Source organism: Mastomys coucha, unplaced genomic scaffold (assembly GCF_008632895.1).
Source record: "Mastomys coucha isolate ucsf_1 unplaced genomic scaffold, UCSF_Mcou_1 pScaffold12, whole genome shotgun sequence".
NCBI lineage: Eukaryota > Metazoa > Chordata > Mammalia > Rodentia > Muridae > Mastomys > Mastomys coucha.
In genome coordinates, this window is record NW_022196894.1 from 11,730,373 (window position 1) to 11,740,076 (window position 9,704).

The 9,704-nt window shown below is 43.3% G+C and overlaps 1 protein-coding gene and 1 pseudogene across 2 annotated transcripts in view; both read left to right on the forward strand.

Moving 5' to 3' along the window:
* Positions 1–7,647, forward strand: part of Efcab1 (EF-hand calcium binding domain 1) — a 26,670-nt gene extending 19,023 nt beyond the window's left edge. For both annotated transcript variants that reach the window (XR_004116666.1, XR_004116667.1), the window contains exon 7: positions 7,277–7,647. The gene's annotated coding sequence lies outside the window, so the exon portion shown is untranslated. The remainder of the gene's footprint in view (positions 1–7,276) is intronic.
* On the forward strand, positions 3,731–4,813 carry LOC116085617 (annotated as a pseudogene).
* Positions 7,648–9,704: the final 2,057 nt, after the last annotated feature.

Here is a 9,704-nt window from a genome sequence, read left to right on the forward strand (position 1 = left end):
AGAGAGGAAGGGAGGGAGAGAGAGAGAGAGGAGAGGGGAGAGAAGAGAAAGGAGAAAGGAGAGAAGAGAGGGAGGGAGGGAGGGAGGGAGGGGGGAGGAAGAGAGAGATCTGGTCACAAGGAACCAAAGATGGAAGAATTGCTCTAGACTGTAGCTGGACTAGGTATAGTCTAGCTTCAGTTCCCCTCAAGCTAGAGTTGCCTCCTATGCCAGGAGCTTGAAATTTGGCCATGCTTTGAACTTAATCCTCATGATGAGATCTAAACAAGACCTCCATAGCAACATTCTAGGAGCTCAGTTTCTCCTCCAACAGCACCTGATCAACTTCACCCCAACCTACAGCCTTTATTCATAGGTCAGCACCCACGTGAGATCATAGCACTAAGGTGCCTTGTGCACCTAACACCTTGCTTTACACAGCTGCATTGTTTGGTATGGAATTGGGGCTGTCATCAAAATAAAGTCATGGTAAGGAAATTTTAAGTGATACATTAAAAAAACACATTTTACAAATGTGCCTACTACATAGAAGACGCTCAGTAAACACTAGTTTCCATGATTATTATGTGCAGATCTTTCTTATGTAAAGATCTGTGTGCTTTGGCACATTTTTTATTTTGGCATATCTTCCTATTCAGCATCACATTACCAAGAATGGCTATGATTTCAGCAACTAGCTTGGCCCTCTCTTAGAACTCTCCAACAGCAGAGGGCCACCAGGTGCTGGCCCACCTTCAGCTCCTGAACAGAACTGGATTCCTTACTCCATGAATCATCACCCTCCTTGGGCATGCCTGAAGGAAGCCAAGACAGGTGGAGTTTTGCCTTCCTGAGTAGGTGATTAAGGCATTCCTTATTAGATGTTGCACGAATATCTTCACCACAAAAGTACTCAACTCAGAACATAATGGTCCACTGTTCAGAGGATTCACAGCCATGTCAAATCAATATTCTCTCAGTTGTGTTTTTATGAAATTCATGTGCCAGGCACACACAGGTTGTTGTGAAAAAAATTTTTTTCTCCACCTGTTACTAGGCACTTAGCTAAAATGCTGTGTGCTTTTGAGCATTTTAATATCTGCTCTTAATTTAAGTTGTGGATGCTTTACCCACCTCTTCTTTTCCCACTTCTCTTCAGTGTATATACGTCTGTGATGTGTGTGATGTGTACATATCCATGCATGCACAGATGCAGCAAACCCACCTTTACATTTAGTGAACCCTTCTCCTCTGAGAATTCTCTGTTCTTGTACCATCTGTTGCTACAACTGCTTTCATCTCTTCCAAATGAAGAGAGATTTATTTACGTAGTCTTTTTATCATCTTGCTGGACTTCCTCGACACCTCATAGAAGAGGATGGGCAAATTGACCCTATGTGGAAGCTAGATAATATGAACTGGAGAACAAGGGTGGCAAATAAGTGTCTAGGTTATGACTACATCCTACATGGGCCCCCTACAACCATTTATGAGTGCAGCAGGGAAGCTGGTGAATATTGACTATGGAGATCCAAGGTGGGAAAGTGCAAGCTAAGTCTATTAGACCACAGCTTCTTAAATTTAGTGTCACATCATGTATGGTGTCATGTAACTGAACAGTGGGCTACTAAAAATTTAGCAACAGTGAAATTCATTAGTTATACCTGCAGTATGTTCAGACCTTTCAGAAAGGCTCAGCCTTGTGCCACACAGCTCTAGTGCAACCTTTGCTGCTACTCTTCCTTTCCCAGCATGCTTGCTTAGTGTATATCCTCAAATTGCACAATGACCCTGGACATTTCTTGAATAACCTCATCTTCACTTGGAGATCATTAAGTATTAGGGATTGCAACAGTTTTTACTACATACACCAACATCTCAGCTCTTACAGAAGCATGTGGTTTAATTAAGACAAAGACATGAAATACTTTTCACATCATTCCTCTGTGTATAGGTATCAAGTTAGGATATCTCTGGAATATATTGTGCTACAACATTCCATTTTAAAACTTCTATTTGTATTGTTGATTTGAATTTCATAAAAATATCAAATGAATTTGAGATTGGGATTAAGACAGAATTGTCAACAACTTCTGAAATAGTCCTAAATATGCTTCTACCATCCTTTATACTATGTATGTATGCAAGTATGCATGTATGAATGCAAAGATGTATGCTTGGCATTGATGATTATAAAAATGAAAATGTAGGTCAACTCCAAAAACAGTGAAGGTATTCAGCCACCATTCCTTATGTAAAGACAAGTAAGCTTCTCCATATCAGTATTAAATACATCTGCCTTCATTGTTTATAAAGGACAAAACTACATATGTGCCAATAAACTATTTTAAAAATAAATTTATGATTTACCAGTACAGATTTGATTCCATGTATGTTTTATAACATTTATAAAATTTAATTTCTAAATAATTTTCAGATGAAAAGGGTTGTGAATGGGAAGTGAACTCCTGTGCCAGGCCACATAACCTCTCTGCAGTCACACTAAGATGGCTGTTGCAAACCTTTACGGAAGGAGATCTGTTGTAGAACCACAGCTAATCCCTGTAGACCACATAGACACAGAGTTATGCTTTTATGGGTATAATCATGAGAAATGAGTGTGAGCAGGAGAGAGGACAGATGAGCATGAGAAAGATCATTTAATACTGAGAGAAGAGAGGCCACTGTGAATCTGCCCTGCTTGGGTATGGCTAGACCCACAGTAAAGAGAACACTGAGCTTTCCTTAAGGAAAGGACACCTCTGGCAGGAAAGAAGCAGGGTCTTCTAGACCACAGCAGTATCCCTGTGTGCTCTGTCTCTGTGACACAGAGCCAAGTGCCATTCTCTAGAAGGGCAGTGAATGCAACAGTTGTTTGGGGCTTCACCTTCTTTCGGATACTTCTCAGCTAACAAGCGGCCAGGAGAGCAAAATTACAGTTTGGAAGTAACAACAAAATAATTTTGTTTGGGGTCACTACAACATGCAGAACTGTATAAAAGGTCACAGAATGAGGAAAGTTGAAAACTATTTGATTCAACCAAATATGTCCATCAGGTGGACAGAAGTCCTGTAATGCCTCTTACTGACACGTGCATTCCTAATTGTGGAATTCTGCATAGGAACCTTGGGAGCTACAACAGGGAATGCTCAAGACATACACAAATCCCCTCAACACATCACTACATCCGCATGCATTTGCCTCCAGCCTACAGAACAGGACAGCTCTCTCTGACTCCGTAATTTGTGGCTTGCTGTCTACCTAAGGCTGTCATTTAGTCCATCAGGAAAATTTTCCCCTCTCTAATACACATTGCCTTTTGTTTATTCTGCCTCCATCTTTCTCTTCTTACCCCACTCTGACCCAATTAGATGACTCCAGCTATTGGCACAGAGTCCCCTTCCCAAGGGCTTGTTAGGTGAAAGGGCATTTGAATATGGAAGGATACAGTCCTGCCTCTTCCCCTTCAGATAGGAAATGCTTGCCATCTATCTTCCCTCTTTGCAGTGCCAAAGTTCATTGGAATGGATAAGTAAACATAAGAGCCAATCACCTGTGCAGCAGGTATGACCTTCTTCAGACTTCTGGGGAAACATGAATGCCTACCAGGGAAGGTTCAAGGCTGCTGCCACAAAAATATTCCTAATATGCACATTACTATTGGTCAGGAAAGTTAGTGACACCTGTCCCATCATTCATGGTAGAACTTTTTTTATTGCTGAGTGCTGACTGACAAATCACAGGAACAAATTTAGTGCACGCCAAGAGTTGCATCCTGCATCCGGGTCTGAGAAGAATAGGAGGAGGTGGCGGCCTTGGGAAGATGCTGCTCTTTGGCGTAAATTGCAATCCATTAGGGATCGTTTCTCAGATTCAAGTTAGAAGTGAGAGTTCAGATAAGTGAAGCTGACATTGCTGCCTTGAAGAAGGGGAGAATGGATTTATCAGGAGTGAAAAAGAAGAGCTTGCTAGGTGTCAAAGAGAATAATAAAAAGTCCAGCACTAGGGCTCCTCCTACCAAATGCAAGGACCAATCTGATGAGAAGTCCAAGGATCGATGCAAAGATAAAGGGGCCACTAAAGAGTCAAGTGAGAAGGATCGTGGCAGAGATAAGACTGGGAAGAGATGCAGTGCTTCAAGCAGAAGCAGTAGCACCAGGTCTAGGTCCAACTCAACCTCCAGCTTGGGCTCCAGCACCAGCACAGGCTCCAGCAGTGACTCTAGCTTGTCCTCTGCATCCAGCAGCTCAGGAAGCTCCAACACATCCCGAAGCTCCAGTTCTAGCAGCTCTTCTGCCTCCCCAAGCACTTCTTGGCACAGACATAACAACTGGCAGCGTTCCAGATCCAAATCCAAACCACCTAAAAGAGATGAAAAAGAGAGGAAAAGGCAGAGCCCTCCACCTAAACCTACCAAAGTGCACACTGGGATGCTCATCAGGAATGTGAGCAAGGATCATATCATGGAAATATTTTCTACTTAGGGGAAAATTTAAATGATTGACATGCCTGTAGAAAAGATACATCCTCTTCTATCCAAAGGCTATGCATATGTAGAATTTGAGAATCCAGATGAAGTAGAGAAGGCACTGAAACAAATGAATGGAGAACAAATTGATGGCCAAGAGATCACTGCTACTGCTGTGTTGGCACCCTAGCCGCGGCTATTTAGCCCTCCCAGGAGAATGCTTCCACCATCTCCCATGTGGCAAGGTCACCCTCACAGATGAGGAGTAGGTCTCGATCCCCCAAGACACAGGTCCCCTGTGTAAAGGAGGTCTTGATCTGGCCGCTTGCCACCACAGGAGCCGATCCAGCTCCAATGCCTCCTGATAAGGAGGGACATCGATTCGTACCTCTGTAACTTATGTTCCCCAGACTCAGTTTTGTCCTTTTCTCTAGCCAAATGAGGATCTGTAGGGAAAATATCCCTTACCTGGTAGGCTTTGAAGACAGCAGTTGAGATATTTCCTCTGCAGGAGGGTTTCTGGCTTGTAGAGGTACTGTTGATTCAGGACTGTGCCCATAGAGGTACCCTGGAATTTTCTGGCTAGCAAGTTCAACCCCTTCAGTTCTTGATAGTCTGGTAGCAGAGCCAACTGGAACCTATGGTGGTACACCGTTTTCTTTCCACAGATGACCCAGAACCAGTTAGACAACATGGTCAAGCCCTTTTGCTGTGCCACACGTGTGGAAAGGACCAAGCTGTTCTGTTAGGCCTGCCCATGTCCCCTGCTGAGTACTCCTCAACTTATAGGGTTAAAACCTTTGAAGGATTCCTCCACAAATGGTTATCTTTTCTGTCCCCGTGTCTCTGTTGCTTCCTAGAATTGTTGAGCCAGTTCTACAGGGTCCTCATGAAACCTACCCCACCCCCATTGTCACCTGCCATTCACGGTGATGTTGCAGGTTAACCTTGGCAATGTGTACATTGCCCCCTTCTTGCTTTTAGTGTACAGTCTGTACTATAAAATTTGTTTTGAGTTTTATAACTTTGAAGCATTTTAGATAAGGTTGTGTTTGTACTTGTATAGAGTGAAAGGACTGTGTTGAATAAAACCTAGGATTAGAATGCAAAAAAAAAAAAATCTAGTGCATGCCATCAAAAGCAAGCCTCATTAATGATTCAATGATATAGAAACTCAGAGAATGAGAACTAGTATGCCTTCTGATATTACCTTGTACATACATGGGAGTGGTATAAGGACTACTCATTTCTTAGCATTTCCCCATCTCTGAATAAACTCACCTGTAGACAGCAACTGCAGTTTGCGCAACAATACCCTGTAGTCTATATAGAAAATGTGCATCCTTCTAAAGCTGTACATTCCTATTCAGCTGGCTTATCACTTTTCAAGATCTGTCCACTATAAGCAAACACCAGCCCACGACATGAGACTGATTTGCTGGGTGATGTATGATAATCAGGAAAGGACACTGACTGAAGCAAATGGAATCATGGCAAGAAGTGTCCTACCCATGGCAAGTGGCATTGAGAAAGAGGCAAAAAGCTGCTGCTCTTCTATGCCTTTTTAGGTACACAATTAGAAAACATCAGGTGGCTGGTAAGACAAGCTGGCCTCTAGGCTGTTAGCAGGGCACAGGAGGTAGAACGGAGCAGCAGGATGTGAAGCAGGCCAGGGCCTGTACCAAGTCCCAGGTATGTGCTGAGAGGCAGGCACTGGCCCGCAGCAGGTGCAGCACAGCCAGTGCCCAGCGGCCTCAGGAAAGGAAAACCTGCAGGTGCAGTCAGGACATGCCCTGAGCCTCCCCAGCCACGCGATTTTCTGAATAGCTGTCCTATCCTCATTGTCTGTCTGCAAGATTATGGTTTGCAGTGGGAGGAGATGCAAGGGAGGGAGTGGCTTGGTGGAGTCTCCAGTTCTGGAGGCTTTGATGACACACAGGCGGCTGCAGAAAATCAGGGTGTCTGAGGGGGTAGAGCAGGCTGGAGGTCTGAGAATGAGTATGTGTTAGATAACTGTGCTGAAGAAGGGGTGACAGTGGATATGCTGGCAGGCCTCCAGGCAACCCCTTGTCACCAGGGAGAATACTTCTCTTTCATGACATCATAGACTCTTGCCTTCCAAAAAGGGCTTTGATCCTAGGCCAATGTCTAGTATGTATCCCATTGGCTTTGTGAGAAAGTACAAAACAACACTCAAACAAGCAAAGCTTTCAAAAATAAATGTAAAATCGAACAACCTCATCAGGGTGGCTTCTTGTTCGGAAGACTTCAGTTGTATTGAACGAGGGGGACAGGGCATGGTATCTCTGGAGCTCTGTGTCATCTAGTGGGCACTCTTGCTTTATTTTCTATTTGCTTCTTCTATTTTCTCTCAAAAAGAAATCCATGGATACACCTCCAGCCCTACTCACTGCTGATCCCTGCGGCCTGACACAGAGTAGATGGCCTGGATTTGCTGAAGAGCAGAGCAGGCTTGGATCCCAAAGCAAATCAGGATGGAAAAGATCACTCCACATTCGATCCCAGTTGAGTTCTTGTGTTCAGGCTATGTTGATTCTCAGGAAAGTTGATGTGACATGACTTTGAACACAATATAAATCAAGGGGTCAGATCTGTTCCTCAGAGCCCCACCCCATGCATCCCTGAAGACCTGTGACATAGCACATGGAATCAACAAAAGGATTCAGTGTTTTTACTCCATCCGTAACTACATGGTTTTAAGGAGCTTCCTGTTCACTTGGGACAATTTGAAATACTTCTGAGAAAGTATAAGAGGTCAACCATAGACTTTACTGTGTCTAAAACTGGAATATGCATTCCTTTTTCAGGAGGAAGAACCAATTTGATGTCTGTCTTTAGGCACTATGTGTCTGGGTAAGTTGATCCAAGAGAGCCTAGCTTTCTGAAAGGAAGACCCCCGAACATACTACAAATGACAGGAAGTTTAGTTTGCTGTAAGTATGTACCAGACATGATGCCACAAGCTACAACAGTCAACTAGGAAGTAACAGTAAGACTGCTTCACAGAAACTGACCAAGGCGTCACCTCGAGAATGAGCTGATTCTCTCAGGTCTTACTATATAGCACAACAGTGAGGGTTTCAAAACTCCTTGCTGATCACACATTCTCAACTGAAGAGGATCCTAGTACTCCAATCAACTGGTGATAAAATGGCATGATTAAAGTGACTTTGGCTGAGACAGTTTTCCCTTCTTCAGAAGGTCACCATATTTTACATATAGGTGGTATTGCAATCTAGGAAAGGGTGTCAAAGCAGGCTGGTGCTTCTGAAAGGTGGCCTAGCCACCACCTCCGGTGACATTCTGAGAAGCCACTGGGTTTTTACTTCTTTCACCTCACTTTAGCCATTACATTTGAGCATTTGGCCTCACACACGTCGATATATCTTCTACCTCCTTAGAGGTAGAAGATATGTATGTCACCCTATTAAGACTCTATCAGGTAGGCTAGGTAGAACTGAGGCTTGGCAGAAGGTACTAAGTAGTCTGCAACCTAGAGAAATGGATGAATGCTAAGTCTTAAAGGGTTTTCCTGCCCCGTTAGCCTACATTAAGGCTTCTCACCTGGATTGCAGGGGACTCAGGCTCAGCATAATAAGCTGACTTAGTAAATCAGTAAAAGGCTGGATATCTCCAGGTACATTCCAAACTATGGCTCATATGAGTCCTCTATGGATAATCTTTTATCCATTCTTCTTCCCTCTATAAAGTGACTTAATCCATCCTTGAAGTGGTGCTCTGTTTCTTCTATAACACTTCTTCAAACCTACGATAAAATTTGAGAAGAAACAAAAGAGTTCCCCCTTCCTTCCGTGAATTCTGGGACTAGTGTGTCTTTGCCACCAATGTGGTATAATTTTTCCAGATTTTAAGGAGTTGGAAAAATTGTATGCTCTAATGACCCTATGCATGTGCAGGTATAGGCACTGACTACCTCAGTATGATTAACACCATGCAACAGGGGCTTCTAGAATTACACTGATTAGGAAAAAGAAACTCCTTTTTTTACTCCTATAAGGAAAAGATACCATTTAATAATGACAATAATAATATATTAATCATGTAATTCATAAAGCCAGAATTTCTAGTAAGACAGGATAATTATTTTATAGGATCATCTTGGTCATCATGTGTCTTAGGTAGGATTTTACTGCTGTGAACAGACACCATGACCAAGGCAACTCTGTAAGGGCAATATTTATTTGGTGCTGGCTTACAGGTTCAGAAGTTCAATCCATTATCATCAAGGCAGGAACATAGCAGCATCCTGGCCAGCATGGTACAGCTGGAGCTGTGAGTTCTACATCTTCTTCTGAAGGCTGCTAGCAGAATACTTGCTTCCAAGCAGCTAGGACGAGGGTCTTAAAGCTCACACCCACAGTGACACACTTACTCTAACAAGGCCAAACCTTCTAATAGTGCCACTCCCTGGGTGAGCTGAACACATACAAACTGTAATGTTGCACGCCCTGTCCCCCATAGGCTTGTTCAAACATATGAGTCTGGGGGGCCATACCTAAACATAGAATAATACAAAATACATTTGGTCCAACTTCAAAAGTCTTCATAGTCTATAGCAGTCTCAATAATGTTAAAAGTCCAAAGTACAATGTCTCCTCTGAGATTCTTCTAATCACTTAGCTGTAATCCCCAAACCAAAACAGGAAACCAGCTGGGCAAACTCCAAACTCCCCATCTCCATGTCTGATGTCAAAGCGGTCTTCAGATCTCCAACACTTTTTTCATCTTTGTTGATTGCAACAAACTACTTTCTCTTTGGCTGTTTCCACTCCCTGTTAGCAGGATTTCTCAGCAGGCATTCCCATGGCTCTGGCATCTCGAAAATCATGGCATCTCCAAGGCAACTTCAATGTCACATCTTCTTGTTTCAGTGTCTGGGATCCACACATGATCTTCTGGGCTCTTCCAAAGGGCTGTCATCACTTTTCCAGCTCTGCCCTCTGTAGCACTCTAAGCTCAGGTTGATCCACTCCATTGCTGCTGCTGTTCTTAGTAATCATCCCATGGTTAAAAAAAAAAAAAAAGCTGCAAAATTCTGCTGCTTGCTGGACTGGAACATGGCCTTCTTGGTTCTATTACATTAATACCAGCTTTCTGTTTTCCACTCCTAGCACTGCTTAAGCTTGGCTGTCTTGGAACTTGCTCTGTAGACTGATATTGAACTCAGAGATCTGCAGGCATGTATCTTAAGCACTGAGATTAAAGGTGTAATCA